At 39.6% G+C, this 27,017-nt stretch overlaps 1 protein-coding gene across 3 annotated transcripts in view; it reads right to left on the bottom strand.

Annotated features, from left to right (window-relative positions):
• RIMS2 (regulating synaptic membrane exocytosis 2) overlaps nt 1-27,017 on the bottom strand; it is a 6,281,053-nt gene that overhangs the window by 2,965,580 nt on the left and 3,288,456 nt on the right. The window lies entirely within an intron of this gene.

Here is a 27,017-nt window from a genome sequence, read left to right as displayed (position 1 = left end):
CACACACACACACACACACACACACACACACACACACACACATATACACACACATGCGTGCGCACACATGCACACATTATCTCAGTCCCCAGAGAGTGAACATCAATGCAGCATAAACCTCTGCAGTCCAACTGCAACTTCCAGTCCTGCTTGCTACAGCTACCTAATAAACCTCTGCTGTTTGCGGCCGAACCACTACCATCATTTCAGACCCGTTTCTGTTCACCACCATTATTCCTCGTGGCTTAGAGCAGCTGGAAATGTCACACTAAAAAGTACTTTTGGTAGTAACCAGCGAATAGAAGGTTGTCGTTTTAAGAAACCTAGTACCTTTGTACCAGCGAATCCACCAAATGTCGAACTATTTGCTCGCTTATGTGAAAATGAGGTTTATGAACATAGGAGTCAAGGGGGTCATAAACAACACTTCTCTAATATGACGCCGGGAGAAAGATTAGCTCTAAATGAGCTTAAGGAGAATGAGATGATCGTAATTAAACCAGCAGACAAAGGTGGTGCCATTGCCATTATGGATTCAACATGGTATGCCACCAAAATGGAATCTATGTTAAGTGATTCACTCACCTTTATTAAGCTTACCAAAAGTGAATTAAACTCCATCATCAATAAAGTGATTGATATTTTGGAAACATTTCTGTTACAAGAGCTATTGAGTCAGGAACTGTTTGACTTTTTCAAGGTGGAATATCCTACTATTCCCACCATCAGCGGTCTACCCAAGATAGATAAAAACCGGCACAAATCCCCCTCTATGCCCGATTGTCGCAGGACGAAACTGGGTAACAGAACCTCTATCTGTTTATGTAGATGATTCCTTAAAAGACTAAGTCAAACAGGCCGAGAAGGTCTTGAGGGATACAGGTGATTTTTTAGAACATTTGCATTGTTCACTAGAAGTTGAAGGAATTCCCAAAGATTTACTCCTTGTAACTATGGATGTTTGCAACCTTTTCACTGTTATCCTTAATCAATATGGAATAGAGGCCATCAGTACGTTCTTAACAGACTTGAATGCTAAGCATGATCTTATCTGTGAACTGCTGAGATTAATACTTGAATCTAACATTTTCACATACGGCAGTGCTTACTATTTACAGAATTGGGAAGTAGCGATGGGTACCCCATGTGCTAGCAGTTACTCAAAACTTGTATTAGCCCAATGGGAGAAGACCAAAGTCTTAGATTAATTAAATCCTTGGTTGCATAAACTAAAATTCTATGGACGTTTTGTGAATGATGTGTTTATTTTGTGGGATGGCAGTGTCCAAGATTTACTTGATTTCCAAAAATATTTGAATGGGACCACTGATTTCCTTAGGTTTACTCTTAATTATTCAAGTAAAGAAATTGATTTCTTGGATGTACGACTCACCTATGATGCGGACTTAGGTATAAACACCTGCATTTATCGCAAAGAGACATGGAAGAACCATTACCTACATAGAAATAGCATGCACCCTCATCACATTTTCAAAAATATCCTAGAAAATCAGATCATTAGAACTTCTAGGCTCTGTACAAGAGATCATGATTTAACACAAGAAACTGAGCAGATACAGGGCTTCTTACAGGATAGAGGCTATTTGGAATGAGAAATTGTTATGAGAGCAGATAAGCTGGAGAATATAAGGAAAACAAATGGATGTCTTTCGTTCAGGAAAAAAGACGTGATGAGGCAAACAAAAAGGAATTCGAGAGAGACAGCGGATCTCAATAAGACTCTAAATTGTCTGCTGACCTATAGTTCTGACTCTCGACTAGTATGTGACACCATACGCAAGTACTGGCCAGTCTTGACAGAGAATGAAAAAATTAAAGAGATAGTAGGGGAGAAACCACGTTTTACTTAAAAGAACAAAAAGAACTTAAAAAGGATGCTATGCTTCAAAGATGGAGTTTTAAAAAGAATTGGACTCCAGACATCTAAGAAAGGTACACATAGATGTGGCAAATGCAAAGCTTGCCCTTATATAAACACCAGCCACTGCTTCTCACATTCTATTTCTGGCCAAGACTTCCATTTTAATGGATATGCTACCTGCCTTTCCTGAGATCTAGTTTATCTAGCTAGCTGCAAGAAATGTGCAGCTTTCTATGTAGGTAAAACTAACCAGTTGTTTAAAGCTAGAATTATGCAACCTCTGCGAGATATCATTAAAGCTGATACTAACAATGCATTAGCCACTCACGTTATACAGTTTCCCACAAACACATTTACTTTTATGGTCTTGGATCACATCGTACCCAATTTTCGTGGAGATGACCTTAAAAATCTTACAGAAATACGAGAAACTGAGTGGATAATAAACCTTAGAGCCAACAGGCATCCAGGTAGAAACAATATAGTACCACTGAAGCCTCTGCTTAAAAACAGGTGTTTCAAAATTTTCTGAAAGTTTTCTTTATGACTTTATTTTAATGTTAGGAAGGCCTGGTTTTTGCAGCTAGAGCTAGAGCTTTAAGATGTTAAAAAGTGTGCTACACCTACTCTGTATGATGTCACTAAATGACAAACATCTGATTGGATGGGACTATGTTTTTAAACTAGTGAACAGAGCTCATTTTTATATCTGATGAAGGCTGAAGAGCCAAAAGCGCTCATCTTTTACTAGAGCTCTTGGATTGTATTCGTTAACCTGTTTGTTTGTCTCTATTAAAGGAGGAAGTGATTCTTATCGTGGTGTTTTTTTTCCAGGCTTTTATTCAGTTTTTACATTTTATCCAAGGACTGCCTTTAGCTGTTATAGGGTGCTTTGTTTGTTTTATTTACTTAACTTCCATTTACTTCTTCATAATCTGTTACTTTCCTTGTCTAAAGATACCAGTTCCTTTATCTCTTGTACAATATTAAATACTTCAAATACAGTTTACTTAGACTTTGATTTCCATTTTCCAGTAATTGATTTTTGGCAGCCAAAAGAATTAAACTTAATGTCTAAACAATTCAGATCCAGTGACCCAGCTGAAAAGAATAATTTCCTTACTTACAGCAATTTGTTCACCCAGTTTTTCTGAAACAGTATTCTGTAAGGAATTTTCAGAATCTGCTAGCTCATTGCACTCCAGAAACATATGTTCTGAGCTACCTCTTTCTTTCCGATCACATCTCCAACATTTTTATCTACAAGAGAAAACATTCTTTGAAGTCTGCTTAGAGTACAAAACTACCTATGCATACACTTCCAAGGAAAAACCCTAAACCATCTGGACTTATGTATGTCAACTAAATATGCCCTACTACTACTCCCTTGTAAATTGCTTTTCTAGTCTCTCTTCCCAATTGTTTTTAATCTCCTCTGATTGATTTTTACAGTTACTGTGCAATATTTAATATGCCCTAACAATTATGCCTTTTTTACAGCAGTTTCTGTTCTAGATTCAACTAAAAACTCTTATCAGAGCAGGTCTTCCACTTATGACTCCCCTATTCATTTTTCTGTGCCTATACACTGACATCAATCTCTGGTAGGAAAGGCTCTCTCCAGCCTGGAGTCAAAATATTTCTTGATCTCAACCCATTCAATTACCTTTCCCCTCTCTGATTATTTGCTCCCAAAACTTTGATTCCTGTGTCAAATTTCCTCAGTAAATTACAGCTCCATCTTGCCTATTTTCTGTACCCCTACTTGACGCTCTCTCTATTGGTAAAATTTCCTTTCTCTGTTCTTGCACTGGCTTAGTTCTTAGAATACTTCTTAGAATATTTTCTGCTACCTTATGAATATAATATTCTATATGGTTATTTTCCTTAAGGATCTGCATACATCTTTCTATGTCTTTATTTCTTTCCACTTTGATTTATAACTTTCTACATGTGTCATATATATCAGCCTTAACTGTGCAGCTGTAAAAATATCCCTTCAAATCAGGTATTCCTAAACCACCTTGTTCTATTGGAAGGATAAGCATATCCCACTTTACTCTTGCCCTCTTACCCTCCCAGATATATTCCTTCAACTCTTTATTAATAACTGTCCACATCATCTCCAAAAATATGCCTGACCTGTGTATAAAACAAAAGTGACTAAACATTTTCACTACTTGTATCTTACTAACTATATCCATAAACAAGAGCTTCCAGTTTCTCAGTTTTTGTATTATCATTTGCTCAGCCTCTTCTCACAAATCCTTAACTACCACAACAGAAGCCTTTTTAATCCATACACCTAAATACTTCATGTTATCATGTCCCCATAAATATGGGTATTGTTGAAGGCATGTGTGTATGGGTACATAATTAATGGCTACAGCCTTTGTTTTATCTTCATTAATTTTATACCCCCAAAAGACACAAAACTGTCTCAAAATGTTCCACGACATTGAGATGTCCTTTTCTGGATTTATTAGGCTCAAAACATCTGTAAATAAAACCAATTTTTCGTAACTAACATACCAATTATACCCTTGAATGTTTGAGTCTCTTATTTTCTTTGCCTTTCATATAGCCTCCTAGTTAACCTTATTATTGTATCAGGGAATACAAATGTTTCCATTGCCCTACTCATAAAATTCCAGCTAACTCTACTGCGTACTTTATATGCATCAAGATCCACCAACAACAGTGGCATTTTCTTACATTCTGCTTCCCTCTGGATCACCTGTGTTCTATTAATGTTGTCAAACGTTTGCTTCCCTCCACAAAACCACATTGATCCATATCTATCAATGCTGGTAACAACTTTGCCATTCTTTCAGCTACTACAGAAAAACACTTTATAATTATGGCTTAAAACTGAAATGAGTCTATACAAAGCTTGATCTGATGGGTCTTTAACATCTTAGATAATACAGCCACAACAGCTTTCTTCCAAGATATGGGTGCTTCCCCCTCTTTTAAAATACTGTTAAAATATCCCAGATCATTATCACTTTCTTCCCTCCTAATTTCTAAACTTTCTCCAGGAATATATGACATTCCTGTGGCTTTTCTAAATACTGACTATACATCACTGTTTTTATACATACTGTTTTTATCTCATCTCCTCCTATCTTAACTGTTAGTTGTAGAGCCTTGCTACCTCCAACACTGGCTTACATAAATACTTCTACCTGTGCTTTGTTGATTTCTACATTTCTCTGCTTTATGCAAATGTTCATAAAACTTCCAAAATATCTCTAATTCCTCTACAGGATCTCTGGTTATTTTTCTTTTTATATGTTCCCTAAGTTTGGCAATAACCCTTTCTACTCTCTGTTGTTAAAGTATTTGTGCTCTGGAGTTGTTAAAATATTTGCATAAGAGCAATCTTTCTAAACTCATGCATATTATCCAAGTACTCCCTTAATTTTTCTTTAGTACTCTGCGGTTGCAACTCTCCTTTTCTGTGAGAGTCCTCTTATTCTGTAATACTTTAACCTTTGTTAGCCCCTATAAATAACTCCTATTACTTCTTAACCATATTGCTCTCTCTCTTATTTCTACCCTATTTTTAAACTCAATTTTTATTTTATCCTACTCAGTAGCACTTCTAAAGCAATTTCTACTTTCCTTAATAACTCACGAATAATTCCTACTACCCGTTCCTTAAATTTTTCTCTTTTTAACAAGTATATAATTTGTTACTTGATTACCCCGCATTTTTATCTTCATTTTTATAGGTGCATGGTTTGAAATAGTTATTGGATGTCCAATAAAGAAGGCCGAGGTGGTGCAGCGGTTAGCAATGTTGCCTCACAGCAAGAGGTTCTCCCATTCAATTCTCGGCTGGAGCGCCATCTGTGTGGAGTCTGCATGTCCTCCCTTTGGTTCAGTGATGTTTAAAGACATCCAGGTAGGTGCGTGCATGAATGGGTGTGTCTTCCTTGAAGGTTGGGGATCGGGCTGGCAACTCGGCACCATAAACATCCACTGCCAATCATTAGCAGGCCGGAGTTCCACTGTGGCAACCCCTAACCGGGAAAAGCTGAAAGACATTACTTTTACCAAACCTTCAATTAAATGTCCATGTTCATGTGAAATATAATTTGTATCCAGTCTAGCCCAGTTATTGAACCTTGGGGAATAATATGTACATTGTCTGTATTCCTACTACTGAATTCACTTCTTCCGTACCAAATATCTTCATAAAAGTCTTCAGAAATCTACCATCTTTTGTTACATTTCCAATCTAGGTCCCCCTGATATATATTGTAAATCAAGGCATCAAGATCCAAGGAAAGTAAGTCCTGCTGTACTCAGCCCTCAGTAGACCAATAAATGAGTACAGTGCATCATTTGGCATGTACATAACTTGGCACTTACAGCAGCTGAAGCGACCTCAGAGGATACTCACAAAGAAAATACAGAGTGTAAACAACATGAACTATGCAGATAGACCAAAAACCCTATTAAAGGGTGACCTATATCTGTCCTACAAGGCAGTCACAAATCCAGCCCTGATGGAGCTGCTACACATTCACAAGTCAAATAGCATGAGGGTTACCTGATCTAGGAATCTAAATTTAGTCAGCGATTCAAACCAAACATGCTGGAGAAACAGACGTGTCTCAGAGATTGCCCCTTCGTTAGAACAGGCTTCCTTTTCACATTAAGCAGAGCCCTTCCCTGGCCTTCTTTAACACAGTTTGGATCAATGGATGATGAATTGCAAATTCACACCTGCGGTAGTGCCTATGTCCTTTATGGACAGGGGCAACCTGTAAGATTCTCAATGCACAGGCACAAATCCATGCCATCCTCATGCACCTAGGGGCAATATACTGGGTAAAATCAGGTTATATTGGCTAGGCTTGTAAAGGCCCTTAAGCCATTAGCCTAGTAATCACCTATGAACCTATAAAATCTAATCCCCAACTCTAAGCTACATTTGCAGCTGAAAGCTGGTTATTTCTCCCAAAAATTTCTTAAGTTCTACAACAGCAGTTTTAGTAAAATATAAATACATGCCAATGTAATCAACTACCCTAGCCAACAGACCCTTATCACCACAAATCTACTATTAAAAAATATATATATATTTTCTAAGCTTGTTTCCTGCCGTTCATATAAGTTGTCTAGTCCAGATAGAGATTTGCTGTATCCAGGATTGTTTGTAAGCTTCTGAGCCCCCAATCCTTTCTGTCTTGGAGGGAAGCCTTCTAACTTAATTTTGTTTCTTAGAACTAGCCAGTTTTCTAGTTTCAGTACTCATATCTGTTACTTTCAGTTCAACACTTCTTCAGAACTCATTGTAAGCACTAAATAAGCTACAAATTAATACAGCACTCAATTTTCCTCACTTGTCTAGAGGAAAACAGTTTTTAGTACTTAATAAATAAGCACCTATCTGAGCATGTCTAAGGGTCAGCTCCCGGTGTTTTCTCCTGTCTACCTGATGAATATGGGCATCTTGGGGCAATGGAGCAATTGGCTCATGTACACTGACAACCCTCTCCTCCTACCACCCAACACTACAACCTGTGAGAGATGCACTTATATAACCAAACTAGAAGCAAAGCTCTCTTCACCCAAGACTGGACTAGACAGTCAAGAGGAGAAGGTAAACACTTGCACCACACCACACTCATCACATAGTCCCTCAAAACCTACACCACCAAAACACACACATAGAAACACAAAACACACACCTACATTCGCGGAGGCTCTCAAAAAAAATCTACCCAAGCAACAGGGATCCCCAAAGCAGAAACGCAAGCAACCTCCACCTCCCCAACACAACCCAAATGACACACAGCCCACAAACTCAGTGTGCCACTCAACCACAGCCCATAAGGCAGTGAAACACGAAGAACATCAATGTACCCAACACTCTAGTCATAGGTGACTCTATAGTCAGGCACACTGATGTTCCACTCACCATGCTAAACAAGGAGAAAGTTACTCTTAGCTGCCTTTCAAATGCCAGGATCCACCACATAATGCATGCACTCAAGTCACTCCACAGCAAGTACAAATATGACTCTGTCATTGTCCATGTTGGTGTGAATGACCTGAGACACACCTCCCTGGACTACATGAAAAGAGACATGGAGGAGCTTTCTGATCTTGTAGCCCAGGCAGGTATGACCCTAGCCCTGAGTAGCATCCTGCCATCACCCAGAATTATACCACAGTACAAGGACAAAATAACTGACTTAAACAATTGGCTAAGCTTCTGGTGTCATTCTAAGGGGATCCAGTATCTGTCTGCCTGGGATGACATGATCGACAAACCACGATGCTTTGCTAGAGATGGCCTACACCTGTCGCCCTTGGGATTCTGGATACTGGCTAAGGCCCTTGCCACCCCTATAGTGCCTTTTTTAGGCAAGATTCAAATGACAAATTCACCACCGTAGCAAGTACAAGCAAGCAAAATCTGAGGGTAATGCTACTTATTGCTAGAAGTCTAAACCTCAAAATGCACTCACTCAAGGCACTCCTTAAAATGGAGAACATCGACATCTGTGCAGTGACAGAGACCTGGTGCAAGACTCCAGAGAGCACCCCTGCATTACCAGGCTATAATTCATACCAAACCTTTCAGCCACCTAACCTGGACCGAAGCACTAAAGGTGGAGATGTGTCCATATTCATTAAGGATATCCACACCTCCAGGCTAGTTGCTCAGCATAATGCATCTAAGACTATCCAAGTGCAACTAACTCTGGGCAAGACCACAATGCAAATTGTAGCTTGCTACAGATCCCCCACCATGCCCCAGGATTCCCACTCCTCATTTCTTGATACACTGGAAAATATTAGAGTACAACCTAACACCCTAATATTGGGCGATTTCAACTACCCCACCATTAACTGGGAAAACTACTCATGTACCAACTCTTGTGCTCAACGTTTTCTGGAATTCATAAATTCCAACGCCTTGGATCAACTTATCCACACCCCCATCAGGGGCAGCAATATCCTAGACCTGGTCACTCCCAACATGGGCAACCGGTGTTCCACACCAGAGGTCAATTCCTCATTGGTCAGATCCGACCACAAGCAAATCACCCTAGATATCCACATCCCACCCCCACCCCCCATTAGGGAAACCACCGTAAAAATTTCTCCAATGCCAACTTCATGCTTCTTAAGACAGAAGTGGCAAACTTTACAACACCCATGCTGACGGACAATAGAGATACGACTGCTGAATCCTATACAATTGCACTTTATAAGCACTTACACGAGTGCATGGATTGTGCAATCCCTAACAGAACCAAGATGCTATCCTCCAAAAAAAGGAAGCCAATCTGGTGGTCCCCTGCTATAAACAAACTCTACAACAGAAGAAAGAAACTTTTGCAAAAAAGAGTAAAATCCCATGATTGGAGGAACTCCGTGGTCAGCCTCAGTAAGAAGCTGAGATCCCTCATAAAATCCTCCAAAGCTAGTTACAAAAATAAAATCGCCACTGATTCTAAAGACAGCCACAAAGCATTCTATAGCTATGTCAAGAATAGCAATGGCAACACTCAGATCTGCTCTGAGTTACAGCACAATGACACTAAATATACAGAATCAACTGATATTGCCAACATCCTGGCAGATAGGTTCAGTGCTAACTTTGCCCCACTATCATCCCCTAAAAGGCCCATCTCTATACCGGAAGAATGCAAAGTATCTGTAATCACGGCTGCCCAAGTAAAAAAACACACTCTCCAAAGCCAAGAACACAGCATCCATGGGACCTGACAACATCCCAGGCTGTGTTCTACATGAACTACAGAAGGAACTGGCACCCCACCTAAGTACCATGTTCAATCATAGCCTCACCTCAGGCTTTGTGCCCACTGAATGGCGCACAGCAAAGGTTATCCCACTTCACAAAGGGGGAGCCACCACTGACCCCGGGAACTACCCCCCCCCATTAGCCTGATGAGCCTGGTCTGCAAGGCTATGGAGCGTATCATCATGGAATTTATAAACAATGACATTGGTAATCTCCAGACTCTGGACCCTACCCAGTTCAGGTTTGGAAAAGGCAGATCATGTTTCCTAAACCTGACAGACTTCTTTGAAGCGGTCACCAAAGCTGTAGATGAGGGTAAGGTGGTTCACACAGCCTATCTAGACCTCGCCAAGGCTTTTGACACCATCCCCCACTCTGGAATTATAGACAAACTCACTAAACTAGGTATAAATCCCTATGTCACAAGATGGGCTGCCAACTGGCTCACTGACAGAACCCACACTGTGAAAGTAGCAGACTCTAAATCCAACTTCAGACTAATGACAAGTGGAGTACCACAGGGTTCGGTCCTAGGTCCTCTCCTGTTTGGTATCTACTTCTCTGAAGTACAGGCTAACAGAAGGTCTTTGGCTAACAAAGTTCGCAGATGACTGCAAACTAGGAGCCATAATCAAAACTCCTAACGATGTGGACATCCTACAAAATGAGGACTCACTGAGACAGATGCCTGGTGTCAAAGCCATGGCCTCAAGCTCAATGCCAAAAAGTGCATTGTCATCCCTTTTGGTAAAAACTCTGTACCCATGAACAACCACAAAGGCAGTAGTCTACTTAACACCGAAAGTGTGATAAGAGACCTTGGGACACAGGTGGACAGTAGTTTCACCTTTGATAATCACATCACCACAGTAGTCAGGAAATCCTTCTACATGGCACACCTCATCACAAATGGTTTCTCATCCAAGAAAAAAAGAGGTCATTGTTCTCCTCTACTCTTCACTCATTAGACCCATTACAGAGTACAACGCCCCTTTTGGTATGTACCTCACAAGACATCTACAACAACTGGAAAGGCCACAGAAATACCTCACAAAGAGGATTACTGGCCTCAAACAGATGCCCTCATGAACCGTCTCAAAAAACTCCAGCTTTACTCTGTCGCATATCACCTACTCAGAGGCGATCTCTGCCTAACATACAAAGCTATGTCAAACCCAGAGCTGGTGGACATGCTCCACGTAAAGAAATCCCAATCCCTCCGAGCTATATGCTCTAGGGACCTAAACCTTGTCACCACAATAAACAGAACATGCTGGAGGGACAGATTCCTGTCCCAGAGACTTCTCCATACTCTGGAACAAACTACCTATCTATATCAAACAAAGCTCTTCATTAGCACTCTTCAAGAAAAAGTTTGATGATTGGATTGGAGATAGGAAATTCACCCGGGGATCACTTCTGTGGCTCTGTTTGACAGGGGCACAGGAAAATAATTTTCTTGGGTGGCAAAAGCCAGGGTACCGTTTGGCTAGGCTTATATAGGCCCTAGGGCCAATAGCCTAGTACCTACCTATGAACCTATTATTGTCTTGCTCCTTTCTTTCCATATGTGTCTCCTACAGTATTGCCATTTTAAATTTGCATTTCTTAATATAATTCCACACTCTTTCCTTTTTGTCTGTACCTGTAAGGCCATTTACGTTCCAAGATATTACAGACAGACTAACCATTAGGATAAAAAGCTACAGTCCACACCTATTGTACATTACAGTTTTTTTTTGTCATTTCCAACTTGTCTTACATGCACAAACTAATGTTTGACAGGTTGACCTTTTATACAGTTTCTTGCCCTCTCCGTTTGAACATGTATCACACTTTTGAAGACTTTTTGTTTTAATGAAAACCCTCAAACAAAAGCTTAAAGACATTTTCAGAACATTCTAGCCCGTTATCTTAAAAACTAATCTACAAAACTATGTACATCTTCAAAAGTTTAACCCTCCAGAAAAGAACACTAGAACCATACTGGCAGCTGGTCCTACAGCCATTACCTAACCAAAATTAAGGTTATCCATGCTAAAGTACAAGTTACAGACTGTGTTCCCACTCACTTGGCTTACTTACTTAATCTTTTTTTTACCTCTGTTCCCCTCAAGGGTGTATAATACAGCTTGTATACTTTCAGGCAATATTAACATTTAACTCTAAACAAAACTGCTGCAGCTATCTTAAAATAAGACTAAATTATACAATACGTTATTAAATGCATTAAAATATTATGGCAATTAGGACAGATGGTATCCCTTATTCTCTTTCCATAATTTCAAACTATTTTACACTGAACCTATTGCCATTGTACATTTATTTTTTTCATTTCTCTGAGGAACAAATGCTCAGAACTGTCAAGATTAATTTCTGGCACCAGTAGACAGCCCATCACCATGTAAAAGCAGTCAGCAATGAGAAAAAGAAAACAGCTAACAAGTCTGCAGATGCATGAAGGAATCTTTGTCAGTTATACTCAGAACAGAATGTACAACTGCCTTTAGCTGCAGACTTCTTGACTCCCACTGAGAACATTTGCTAATGGAAAAAAAGCAAACAATGTACAAACTTTGCAGATACAATATACTTGGCATTTTTCACGGCATTCATCATGTTGGCTTATTTTTTATGTCTACATGCCTATAAAAAAAAACATCTGTATAGCTTAAGCCAAGGGAATTATTCTGGACATCCACCCTTCTAGAAAATAAAAAAAAATGATCTTAATTCTACATATAATATAATCAATATGTTTTTACACCTAATCTTCCACCCCAGCATTCGAAGATCACAGCATATTAACTTAAACTTGATTTTGCCCAGCCTCTTCTTTTCTTGTTATAGTGTAGAGCCCATACTTCTTACAAGTAAAAAATAAAAATACTGGCTTTAGTACCTTTAACACATGCAGCAGTCGCTGAAGTCTCCTACACTTAAAATAACCCATACAACACACTATATATAACAGCTTTACTATATAACATACAGTTTAAGTCGTGAAATGTTTTCTACAAATACTCATGCAAACACAAATTGTTTTACTTACAATTACACTTTTTCCTTTTAATGTCCTTCTAAACATTGACAAAGTGGGGTATATGCTTTACACCCACATGTTTAACAAAGTCAACACAAGTTCAGTCGTTCTCAGCCACTTTTTCTTGCAAAGTCATATCTCAAATGTGACTATTGCTTTATTAGTCTATTTATGGACTAATTTCAGTGTTGCTGGTCTTCTTCTTAATTATCTTCATCTCCCAATGCCAAACTCTGGTTCAAGTCCAATGTATTCATGATTCTTCTGGTAAACCCCTGTGCTTTTTTCTGTCTCCCATGCATTTTCTTTTGGAACACTGGAAAATGTTTCACTGGCAAAGTCTCTCTATGAGCTTTATTGTCAGAATAATGAGGAGAGTCCCCTTCTGTTTGCTGGCTCATTTTTTGTTGGATAAACATTTTTATTTCTTCCTTAGCTTGTTCTGCATCCAAAAATGCCTTTGATTCTCCAGGAAAATATTCTACTGGATATAGCATCTTGAATCTTACACCTGCCTCTCAAGATTCCTTGATTGCTGTGCAAATTTGCTTCTCTCCTGCCTGGTGTACAGTGAATAAATATTTTCTACAAATACTCTGCTGTCTCCAGTTTTTAATACTTTGCCCTTCTGCCACAGTTTTGTCAGGATCAGCTGTTTCACCTGGTATGATTACAGCTCTTGGTTGCTTTCTCATGGCCAGGTTTGGAGCATACACTCAATGTGTCGTTTCAATTAATAAATCCTGCAGTGGAGTACCAGCCCAGTTGCTGCTTATTTGTTTTTTCATAAAATTAACATAGACTGTTTTTTCTAGTTTCTCTGGTTCAGCAAAAAATCTCAGTTTTTCTCTGCACACTCTATACCATTTTTTGAAACAACTCTTCTTGAGAAGCCTCATAATCAGCCAGTCTTCTCTTAATTTCAACCTTTGATGTTTGGAGTTTTATTAATTCATCTGAATCTAGTATCTTCTATTTTTTCCAGCCTTCTGTTATTTGAGTTGACATATTCCTTCAATGTTTCATTTACATCAGTATTTCTGACTACATCTGTTTAACCTTTTTCCTCTAAATTACTGGAACCTCTCTCTTGTACCAAAGCTAAAGTGTGAACTACTTATTTGCTGAACAGCTGCAGGATTCTTCTCAGCCAATGTTTTCTCTTCACATTTTCTGGTTGATTTTCTTTTAGGTTTTCTAAATTTCTTCTTTACTGGCATCCATGCAGTGTACTGCCTTCTTCAGAAGAATCTTACTGCTGATCTGGTGGTCATTTCTAAGGCTCCTGACAAAGGAACTATAACTTTCCCTCTTCTAACACCATTCCTAATGATAAAGTCAGCAGTGCCTTTGACAACTCTGACAACAAGATGTATACGTATAACACCACAGCTTTTTTCCTTCTATGTATTCTGAGCAATATGGGACAAACTTTGTCAAATCATCAGAATTTTGATGTGAAGTCTAATTTAATGTACATGCTTAATCTTGCCCCAGGTAGCTAAGCACACTATTAAACATGGCTATGATGCTGCAGATGCACCATCTAGAACAACTGTTTCTGGTACTGTTATGACGAAGCATGATAATTAAGATTTCAATCTTTCCCTGAGGATATTAAAGCTCAAAATCCCCCAAAACTGCCAAGCCAGAGACCAATAAAACACTATGCAAATTTCATCCAACAGTGTGACCTTAATTAACGAGATTGAGAGCTTCCACCTATTCAAAATACACTTCTTCAGAATGAATAAATGCAGCAAGACATACTTCCTTATATAGTGAACAGTTACATGATACGACATGTAAATGCAATTAGCATTCACTTGCTTTCATTTCAACATACAGGCTACAGAGATAGTGTCATTAATACCTGGTGATTGATCAGCATTCAAAGTAATTTGCCAAAACAACTCCCTCCACAGTAACAAATTAGTCCAATCCCCATATCTGGGTTACATTTAACCTTTTCCAGTACAAAAAAGGCAAACTTATTAAAATCAAGGCTTAACGCATTGTTCTTAGCCTGCTTTTTAATAGAATAAATACGCTGATGAATCATTAATTTGAAAACATTCTCAGTTTTTCCTATACAAAATGGAGAATAGGATAAACAGGTTGCTACATATACCACTCCCTTGGTGGTGCCACTGTACTGACCATTGCAAGAGAATCCATCCATCCACAATCTCTTTTCCCATTTTAGAACATAGGGTCAGTGTCACTTCAACAGTGACAATCATTTAGAGAGACAAGGTTCACACCGCTGGGTGGCTAGTCTATCACACTTTTATCTCCTACAGAAACAAAAGTGCCTGTTTTAATAAAAAATACATTATTTGCATGCCCCACAATTAAACATACCAAGTGCACTAAAGGATTTTGCCCCTGTGGATTTCTTTGATTCAAAAAGCTGTTTTAAATCACAACCAAATTTAAAAACAAGCTGGGGTCCTAAGCCAAGTCTGTGACCTACGTCGCACTCAATGTTACAATAGGCCAATGTTGTCTAGTAGTTTGTACTGCCTTCACATCAGTGGAAAATCCCACCAGTTTGGTGGATGATGATATTACAGAGGTGACTACTAAGAGGCCTACCAATTTTGCACCTATCCTTTTGTGTGGCATGAACAGAACAAAATATGAGAGCACAGGGTCACAATACCCCTAAGGCACTCTTACCTAGGATTTTCCAAGACAATGAAGTCCCATCTGCAACAGTGATCTTATGGAGATCATCGGGCTAAACAAAGCCTGACAAAATAAACCAAGCAAAATGTGTTTATATTGGCCCCCAGTGTACAGATGCCATATTTAGTTGACGTACATATTCCCCTTATTTACCTTTGTCTAGACACAAGATGCTGTAGAATTAAAGACTATAGATTACTTGAGAGTATTGCTTTTTACCGAGTTAAATAAAATAAGGAAATGCACTTGTCTCAAAGAGTGCTACCCAGTCTTGGAATATAATTTCACAACACACATCAGTCTGCCTCACAGACTGATCATTGCACTACAGTTTAAGGGAAAAAACTCATAGAATGAGCAGTACACCTACTGTCTGCAAATTCTTATTTAATCTTGTACTTCTTCTCAAGGATGACCTTGAAGCAGATTCTCAGAATCCACAAAAGGATAGAATTTTTTTGGTAGTTCACTATGCTAATCCACTAAGCTACACACACCAAGCTCAGTCATATGACGTGTGTGTGTGTGTGTGTGTGTGTGTGTGTGTGTGTGTGTGTGTGTGTGTGTGTGTTTCCTGCCCAAAATTGCATCTGTGTCCTTAGTTACATTTTTCACTGACATTCATTTTTATTAGGGGAGGTGATAGTGGACATGTCAAGTACAGAATACATGTAAAACAAACTTCATTTATGGACAAAGTATTTACATATTTATTGAAGAAAATACTTGGTCTGTCAATAACAAGACACCATCTCATTTTTGGAATATGTCATATGACAATGCCAGAAAAAGAACTACTGTAAGACACTTAGCCTAACATTAGATCACCAAAGAGAGTTCATTGTAGCAATAAATCATAGCATCTGGGTTTGCCCACCTTATATTTCTCATGTTTCAGCTAAATTTATTTAGCAGTCCCTACTTTCCCTTTGAGGACAAATGCTGCTCTCCTACTTGTGCAGTCACGTAATGCAGGTTATATGAAATTGTAATGTACATCTACTAACTATCATATGCTCTATCCAGCTCTCTAAGACTGGAAACCTTGGAGAGAGTTGTGCTTGTGGCAGACAAATTTCCAGTGATGAGCCAAATAATGTGAAAACACAGTAAAAACTCAAAACACTTTTTGCAAAGTGACAGTGAAAACAGTGACTACTTACAAGTCCCCAAACAGGATAAAAGATGGAGGGATGCTTTACTGTTATGATAACCTCTCCTCAAAGACATCTCGTTATGGCAAGTACTTGAAATAACCATATGTTCCTCTTCAGATGGTAACCATAACATTAAAATGTCATCGATGGTAGCCCACTGAACACAGAAGCCGTTATAAGAGCTCTTGAAACACAGGTTGACAGCAATCTCTCTTTTGATCACCACATTGCCACTTTGGTCAGAAAGTCCTTCTATGTGGTACATCTCATTACTAAGGGTGTTGCATCCAGGAAGAAAGAGGTCATTGTCTCCCTCTACTCTTCCCTCATTAGGCCAATCATAGAGTACAATGCCCCAATTTGACATGTACCTCACTAAACACCTGCAACAACTGGAGGGGCCGCAAAAGTACTTCACAGAGAGGATCCTAGGCCTTAAACATTTGTCCTATATGGACAGACTCAAAAAAACTCCAACTACTCCCTGTCTCATATCACCTACTTAGAGGCGATCTCTGCTTGACTTACAAAGCCATGTCTGACCCAGCTCTGTTAGAAATGCTAACTCTAAAGAAATCCCAATCCCTCCGCACCACACACTCCAGAGACCTCAACCTCATTATCACAATCAACAGAACATGCTGGAGGGACAAGTTCATAACCAGAGAGTTATGGAATAGACTTCCCATACATGTCAAGCAGAGCACCTCACTGGCCCTCTTCAAGAGAAGTCTTGATGAGTGGATGGGAAATAGAAACTTCACCCCGGGGATCACTCCAGTGGCTTTACTCGACAGAGGCACTAGGAACTAACGTCAGGTGGCACGATGCCAGGGTAATCCTATGGGCTAGGCTTGTAAAGGGTCCAGGGTCATTAGCCTAGTACACACCTATGAACCTATGTAGCATTTGCATGGAATACGAAATGATTAGCCCTCATAGAAAGACGTAGTCCATGCAATACAGCTGTGCAAAACAATGTCTTGCTTCTAAGCCAATGCTTTCAATTTGTAGTGTTTTGTAAAAATGCAAACAGTTTCAGCTTCTAAATATCTTTTGCGGCAACATTCCAGTGTAAGCGACTGAAGTTGTTGCTTTAGTGCAATTGGTGCCTTGGAAAAGTTTATTGTACTTATCATACCAAAGGACAATACTATGGGTCAGCCACATTGAAAAGGTTTGTTTCATTACTAGTAGGTCTTTTTTCATTTTTAAAGAGGCAAAATGCTTGTCCATTTTCTTGAAGGTATGGGTTCTCCTAGTATAGTTTTTTAGTTGTCTATGTACAATTAGCATTTGCAAAAGATACTTTTTCGTAGTTTAAAGACAAAAAAAAACAATGGAAGCTTAACAGCAATGGTTAGAGAGAATGTTAGGCCATCCTGGACAGAAATGATGGATTAGTCTTTTGACGGCCGTTTCCTTATGAAAGACCATATAAGGTGGTTTTAAGCACAAGGACTTGAAACACTGGCAGTTTTCCTCTTGAGTTTACAGAAAACAGAAGGAACATTTTGAAAGACATATATTTAATGTCTAGTGTGTTGGCTGATTCAAACTGGGGGGTAAATTTTTTTCCAGCATGAAATCCAAACTCCAAGGAGAAGGGATACATTTTCTGGAAGATCTTATGTAAAGGAGGCTTTTCAGAAAGACCTTCATACACAGGTTTGCTGCTACCTCTGGAAAGGCTGGTACACAAACAGAAGTTGCAGACACACACACCTTAATGAAGGAATATGCTAAGTTTGATTCAACTAGGTGGTTTAACAATCAGCGAGCCATGGAGCTCAACAAGTTCAGTGTGTATAGGACCTTTGTGACAGTCAAAGAAACATGCCTTTTCATCTTTTGTAGATAAAGATTTCATTACAGTGGGTCTTCGGGCTTCTTCCAAGATGTTTAGTAGTTTGATAGAAAATTAATTATTTGGAATAAAATGTTTTGTTCTTCATGCTGACCAGTTCACTGTCTTGGAAATGGAATGCAGAACTCTGCCCTGATGTTGCTTTAGTAAGGACTTGTGTAGTGACAACAGCCATGAAGTTACAGTGGATATTTTCATTAAAACAGAGAAGCAAAGTTGTTTTCAGGATGAAGCAATGAGAATGAGATTTGCTCTACCTTTTAATAGTGCTGCCTGAATCAAAGGAAATGGAGGGAAGGCATAAATGAAGATTGGAGCCCAAGGGAATGAAAAAGCATGCAAAAACAGGCATCACAAGTTTTGGAGTTGACTGCTGGAGTGTGTACCAAACCGTCCACATCTGGCATGCCCCACTTCTGTACAGGATCCTGCAAAGATTTCCTAATATCATTAGTCTTATCTAAATAGCATCTGAATTGCCTATGCAAATCCAAAGAATGTAGAATCTCTCGCTGCTATTTTGAGTTGAGGGAAAAAAGAAGACATATAAATGATCTGATTAAAAGACAAGTCAATGACCACTTTAGGCACTAAAAGAAGGATTAGTCCTAAAAGACACTGTCAGTGAAAAAAAAGAAAAGGAGGAACTGCCATGAGTCTGAAGCTCAGAGACTCTCTTGGCAGACATCAGAGCCACTAACAAGACTGTCTTCCAGCTGCACAATTTCAAAGTAGAAGAAGCTGCTGGTTTAAAATGTGTCTGAATTAACTTTTAGAGTCCCAGTGTGCAGGAACTGGCTTTCATAGAGGCCTAATACGAAGGACACCATTCAGAAACTGTTTAACCTCAAATTTAGAGGAAAGTGGTGGATCCAAAGGCAAAAAACAGAAATGGCTGACTGGTAAGCTTTAACAGAAGAGTACGCCATACCAAAATAGAATAAAGAACAGTAGGAATACTCACTGAAAAAGGGTCATGTTTAAGTTTGTGACATCAAACAGAAAAAATCCTCCATTTAGCAACATTTTATTTTCTACTAGTGGGTTTTCTGGCCTCCTGCAGGAAATCGGTGTCGAAAAGGAATCAAATCCCTATCACTCAGAGGGTAAAATATAGAGTGAGAAAATGAGCATGAATGAAAGCGCCTTTGTCCTGTGTGAGAAGATACATCCTGTGAGGTAATTTGTGATGACTGCTTATGGCCAAGTGAAACAGAAGGGGAAACTAATGCTGTCTGGGTCAAAAGGGAGTCACCAAAGAGATTTTGGGCATGTTCCACATGATACTGTGTAGGGCTCTTGGCAACAGAGTAAGAGGGGGATAGTAAAACAGGAAAATACCTTTCCAAGAAAAACAAATAGCATCCACTTTCCAAGTCAGAGGACTTGGCACTCTGGAACAGAACTTAGGAAGGGGGTGTGAAAAGATCTACTTGAGGAGAACCTCACTGATGGACAATGTCCAGGCAAACCTCCATATGAAGCACCCACTCAAAGATCTGTCCTGGACCTGTTCAGATTGTCTGCAACCAGACTGTGCTCTGAGGGAATATAAACCACCTGAAATGTCAAATGAAGGCGGACAGCAAATTCCTAAGCTATAAGAGTCAGTCTGCAAAGATGGTAAGACTTTGTTTCCCTAAACTTGTTTATGTACCATATGACAGTAGTGATGGCTGTGAAAATCATGATGGGACTGGAAATGCAAAGCCTGAAGGGTTAAAATCAGAGCTCCCATTCCCTTGATGTTGATATGCCCCTTTACCTGCTGAGGAGACCAGTCTCTCTCCAGACCTTGTTATTGTTGGAAGAAGTACCCAAACCCAGGTCTGAAGAGTCTGCAAACAGCTCCCAAGTGGAGAAGGAACTTGGAAAGGCAGGGCTGGATTCAGAGAAATCTGGTAAATCCACCAAAGAAACTCCTTTCTGAGGTAAGGCACATGTGGAGTCTTGTCAAAATAAACATTGGAATGGTGGAAGCCATAAACCTCAGGGCTTGTAGAAACTCTCTTGCAGACATCACCTCTAAAGGAAAAAAATCACTTGAACAATGCTGTCAAGAACACGACCTTGGGAGGAGGAAGAAAAGCCATCATTGATAGGGTCTGAATCCTACATCCCATGGTCCTGTGAAAGGGCAAAACAGACATCTTGAAAGTGACAGAGAAACCCACATTGCAAATGAGGAGCATGGTAGATTCAAGATCCTGTACAAGAAGCTGTTGAGAGGGGGCTTGAATAAAGAATGCCATCAGATAAGGAAAAATCTGATCACCATGGAGTCTACAAAAGGCTATGACTGGGGTGAGGCATTTATAAAAACCCTTGTGCTGTAGAAAGACCAAAAGGCAAAGCAAAGAACTGATAATGTGTGGAAGAAAGAGAGAACTGTAAATACTTCTTGAAGAAAGGGTGAATATAGGATTGTGGAGATAGGCATCTTTCAGATCCAGAGACACCAGGTAGGTCTGAGGAAGCAGAAAAGCAAACATGGACTGAAGAGACAACATTTTGAAAGAAGGAACTTTTAGAAAGAAGTTTGAAACGGAAAGATTTAGAATGGGTCTTCAAGAACCCTTCTTTCCGGGGACCAAAACATCCTGCAGTAGAGTTTATTGCACCTCTAGGAAAGAGGGACTGGGCAAACAGTCCCTTGAGCTAAAAAGGCCTTGAAGAGGAGAAGAAAAATGAGGCAGTTGACAAGGAGGGGGCAGAGGTATTCCTGAAATAGGAGGAAGGGATTTGCAAACCATGTAATAACCATTTTGGATGACTGAAAGAACCCTAGAGTCTGTGGGGACCTGTTGCCAAACTGGAAAGGACAGAGTTAACTGGAGGGAAAGAAGAATATGGCCAAAAGGCAGAGAAGGATGATTGTCAAACAGAGGCAGACTTGTTCAGGAAATAAGTTTTCTGTCCTCTGGAATCCTGAGCAGGCTTCTCAGGAAACACTCTCTTGGAAGATCTCTTGCCCTTCAAGGGTTGCTTATGATGCCCATGCAGAAAGCGAGTCTTAGAAGGGTAGTTCCTTTGAAACTCTGGGAAAGGTGAAAGAAAAATTTGTTTAAGGTCTTGCATAACCTTCTCTTTAACTCTGAAAGTTTTAAAGAGCTCTGCAGTAGCACAGCCAAACAGATTCTGGGTGTCCCAAGGAAGAGTCCAACAACTTAGCCTTAATATCATCAAGAAAAGATTGCAATATAAGCCTGGAATACCTCCTGATATCTGACCAGGACACAGCCGTCCAAGAAGAGGCATCAGCAGCATCACAGCTCCATTTGATGGAATGGCAAGCTACCTGTGATGCAGAAGCTAATAATAAAATGGCAGACGTCTTAGCTTCAGACTCGGGCATGTCAGCCAGAACACCCCCAAGCTTGGAAAAGCCAGACCAAACCTAGTCATATGGGGCTAGTAATCTATGGCCTTAAAGGCTAAGTTAGCAGAGGTATAAACCTTCTTATTGTACCTGTCCATAGCTCCACTGTCTTCAACAGAAGGTTAAAGCTTAGAGTAACAAATTGACTCAGAAGGCTTGACAGGGGAGAGAGAGAAATTACTGCAGGGTTGGAACAAGGATTCTTGTACAAGAAATTTTGAGCTTCAAACCTTCTAAAATCTGTCATTTTTCATAGGAATAGGAGCCAGAGATTCTGAAGCCTGTAAAGCAGTAATAAAAGAATCACAGAGCTTCCAAAACAAGGGGTACTGCAGATGGCCTGAAAGAGTCCATCTGCAGTAGGTCATAATATCTGTTCTGGCTCTCAGACATTTAGGAACTCTCCCACTGAAAATGCTAGATCATTTCCGCAATGATGTCACCAAAATAAAGCTCCTCCATAGGGAATCAGGGGAGAGAATACAATCTTCATCTGATCTCAACACAAGGAGAATATATCTGGGAAGAATAAGCTAGGGACTCTTCCTCAGAATTCAGACATTCTTCCTCATCACAGGAAACAGAAATTAAGTCTCTTAGAGGAAGTAGAAGAGAAAGCAACAGTTGAGGATACTGACAAAGCTTGAGGGAACTTTAAGACCATGAGGACCTTAAAAAGACCCTGGGTAAAGCCCTGCCACTCTTTATGTAAGTCTGGAGTCAAGGGAACCACCAGCTTCATTATTTATTTTTTTCACAAGTAGAACCTCAGCCCTAAAAAGCTTAAGAGATAGTGTGCCCTGTCTAACTTCTTCCTTAACAATTATCTGGAGAATCATGCTAAGCATTTCAAAAATAACCAGCTCTGGCTTCCACTCCTGTCTGCAGCAGAAGTAGGCTCAGCCTCAGTGAAAGTGCAGATAGCAAGCCCTGTGTTGGCCTTCAACAGGGTCATGTCAGAGGAAGCAGGCATCAGAACAGGACTGTACTTGGTTTCTTCATCTAGCCCTACAGAGATGAATGACAGAGGCTGCACATCTTTTTAGATTTTTTTTAGTTAGTAGCTAAATATCTAGGTGGGTGGATTTAGAAGCCATAGTTCCCTAAGCAAACAACTTCAGACACTGGTTTGCCAATTATACAGACAGCAAAGACAGATGGTTGTGCTTGGTCTTGGGTACAAAGGCCTGGCAAATTTCACATTGAGTGTGACTGTTGTTTGTGTCTAAGCAGAAAAGGTACTTTTCATATCTGTCCTTATGGGGAATCTGCCGCCCACACACAAATTTTCCCTTTCTGGATGACATGTAAAACAAGTAATCAAGCAAAGAGAAAAGAAGGAAGAATTCTCGATGGGTGGTTTATCTGTCCTAGGTTAAGTAGCTGATCAGTGCAATTAACAACTTACAGACTCAAGTCAAAAATGGCATTCTGACTGGTAGCAATGAAGTTCTGAGTATTTGATGCTCGTATAGCACGTATGTACCTTATGCCTCAGACATACATCTGACGAACAGTGCATGAAAGGGCCCAAGGCTTTGGTATGGCCAAAAGTACAGCTATCCTCAACAGGATACCCCTTTTGTAAGGAATACTGTAACACTGATAAGCACATCCACATTACTTTGACCATATTACATCATTTTCAGCATTTTTTCAGCTTTATGTGGTGAGACCCTCCTTCTTGAGATCAGAAGACCTTCACAAAAAAACGGTTGAAGTGGGCTCGCCAAATATAAGCTGAAAAGATTGTTACCAATCACTGAGATAATGGAAAAATTAGAGGAACCCCTTTGGATATGCTGACTGGCTCTGTCTACCACAGCAAGTCCTCTACTTCTGACTTCAAAAGAGGGATCACACTACCTTTAGGGAAACTGATAACTTGCTCCAGATATTTCAGTCTAATGAAATCCTACCATAAGGAATCCTACATGTGATGCTTACAGTGTTACCATCACAGATTTGTTTCTGTGTTTAAATGTGATCCAGTGTAACTTCTAAGATGACTGCACAGTAACCAACATGTTGACTTTGGCTCTCCCAGTGTGAAAGCAAACTGAGCAGAAATAGCCATTAAAACTGTCAGTGTGGGAAAAATGTAGTCAGTGGCTTACAGTCAAAAACTCTGTCTGGGAGGATTCATAAAGCTGTTCAGCAAAGAGCAGTCCAAGTTTCAGCTTTGTTAAAGATCATCGCTTCCAATAATTTAGAGGAAAAAAGTAACTCAAATGTACTGAAAGGTGTTTAAAATAAGTGAAACACTGAAAGAATATATCAACCAAAATAACACGATAGAAAAATAGAATATACTTTAATGAGCAATTCAGATGAAGTGATACAACTGTAAAAGAATGAAAAAAAGAAAAGGCTTGGTGAGTACGAGGCTTCGCCAGAACAGTTTTTGTTTCTAAAAATAGTACTATTAGAAGACAAAGCATGTAGAGAAAACATAGGATTTTCTGCTGAGATGCTCCTTGTCATAGTGGGATAAAGCCCTAACTACAACCTACTTAACCCAGGTTCAACTAGTTGTCAGGCAACTGATAGAGCAGCATAGGGGATGGGTGTGTCTTTCCAGGGGGGAAGGTGATGTGGGCAGGACATGCAGAGCAATACGACCTTCTTGGCGGAGGCCAGGAAGCCTGCTGCTTTGTGCTCAGCCAAAGGGGCAGGGCAGCTTGCTATCAGCAGTGAGGAGTTGGAGAAGCAAGTTTATCCCAGCAATCCGGGAATGTTGAGAGGCATGTGGAATTGTGGAGGCAGGGCGGGGAGGTCTTCTCACTGAATGTCCCCTAAGGCCAGCCAGAGCATGCACACTGGAGAGAAACAAGGTAGGATTAAAGTAGTACCCTCCTCAGCTGACAGAAGGGGAGCAACCACCCCCAGGATGAATTTAGGATTCATGTCAGCCCCAGCACAAAATTTAGTAACAGACTGGGACATAAAGAGAGCGGCAAGTACACTAAGTATGGATGCAGGGCACTGGGATGGCTGCCAGAATGACTACAGGGGAGGAAGAAAAGAATACAAAAAAATTTCTGCTGTACCAAAGAAAAGGCAAGGAACAGAATGTATTTATTGTATTGAAATACAACTAAGGAACTGGACTGTATTCCACAGCAGGATTTTTTTAAAATAAAACAGCACATCTTATGTATTCTCCAAACCTGTCCATGAGAAAGCAGCCAATACCATATTAGTAAAGATGCAATTACAACAGTACAAAGAAATGATCCTGACAAAACTGTGGCAGAAAGGAAACATAAAAATTGGAGAGAGTTTGTAGAAAATTGTTATTTCACTGCACATCAAACTGAAGAGAAATAAATTTATCCCAGCAATTAGGGAATGCAGAGAGGCAGATGTGAGATTTAAGCTGCTGCATCCCTCTGTCTTCAGAATACTTTTGCCTGGAGGATGAAAGTTATTTTTTGGATTCAGAACAGGATAAGGAGAAAATAAAGTTTATCCACCAAAGAGTGAGCCAGCAAGCAGAAGGGTCTGAGTTTTATTCTTCTGACAATAAAGCCCAACTAGAGACATTGCCAGTGAAACATTTTTCATTGTTGCAAAGAAAAATGCTTGAGAGACAGAAAAAAACACAGGAGTTGACTATAAGAATCAGGAGTACCTTGGACTTGAACCACACACTGATGTTGGGCAATGGAGATGATCAGGAAGAAGACCAACAACACTGAAATTAGTGAATAAACAGAAGACTACAAAGCATCACTCATGCTGAATACAGGAATAGAAATGCAAAACATGGCTTTGCAAGAAAATGTAGTGGAAAAAGAACGGAATTTTGTTGACTTTGTTAAACATGTGGAAGAATTGTAAAGCATACCCCACTTTATATAATTACTGTTTAAAGGACACTGAAGGGAAGGAAAGAAGCAACTCTTAAGTAAAACATCTTTGTTCTTATTAATATTTGTATACAACAATCATTTTGTAAATTTCATGGTACATTCTAAAGCAGTTTTGCATATTGTGCAGTCAGGGGTACTTTAAATTTGAGGTGGGGAGTTTTATCAGTGGGTGATATATGTATTAAATGATGATAAAGCAAGCAAGCACTTTTTAGTGGTAAGATATACAGGCATTATACTGTAACATGAGAAAAGCTGGCAAGAAGTAAGTCAAAGTTAAAATAATACTGTGATCTTGAGCTGCTGAGGGTTAGGGGGAATGAGTGTATAAGTGTATTGATATATACATAATTAAGATCATAATTTCCCCTGTTTTTACTGAATGTGTACATTAATATCCTTGGTTTAACTTGTAGACAAATTTTAAGCAAAAAATCTTGAAAAATATAAGAAAATGATGAAAGGCATGGAAAATTCTAGTGTTTCTTTCTGCATTTTTAAATGTATTAGTTTGTTAGTTTTCCATAAACAAATGCTCTCATTGAGAGAATCATGATCTGAATGACATTTACAAAGATTCCTTCATACATCTGTAAAGCTGTCAGCATGTTTTTTTCACATTTATGACTGCTTTTACTTGAGGATAAGCTGTCTGCAGATGCAAGCAATTAATCTTGAGATCTCTAAGCACATTTTCCTGACAGAAATGTAACATTTAAATGCATAGTGGCAAGCAGTACAGTGAAAAATAAAGTATGAAACTGCTGGAAGTGAATGAGTAGTAGCAGCCTCCACAGTAGTCTTAATACTTTTATGAAAGTAATGGGACAATGCACAATTTGTTTTACATAAAGGTAACCAGTGTACTTCTTTTAGATATGAAAGTTAATACTTACTGAAAGCATGCAAGCTGTTCATAGCTGGGTGGAGGAATCAAGATGGCAAAAAAAAACAAAAAAAACAGATACCAACAAGCGTGAGAACACAGGCTGTAACATGCATTTCAGAATGGGTAACCTCAATAGATTCATAGGTGTATACTAGGCTAACGACCACTGGGGCCATTTTGAGCCTAACTTTGCATCCCAAATCTCTGACAATTTCTGTTACCCTTGGTAAGTGCAAGCAGAGGCTTGGAAGATGACATATTTACAAGCAGAGGCCTGGAAATGAACCATTTACAGTCTGCCTTTGTCCATTAGAGATATAGGTGCCAAACCAGGGATGAATTTTCTATTCTTCATCCAATTGCCCAAATTGGACTATAATTGGATTAAGGAGGAACTCTGCTTCAAATGGATGGGGAGCCCGTTCCGCAGAAGGGGTAGTCT

This window comes from Protopterus annectens, chromosome 3.part0 (assembly GCF_019279795.1).
Source record: "Protopterus annectens isolate FY-2018-M chromosome 3.part0, PAN1.0, whole genome shotgun sequence".
Lineage (NCBI taxonomy): Eukaryota > Metazoa > Chordata > Ceratodontiformes > Protopteridae > Protopterus > Protopterus annectens.
The sequence above is the reverse complement of the archived record's forward strand: the minus strand, read 5'-3'. Positions and strand labels throughout refer to the sequence as shown.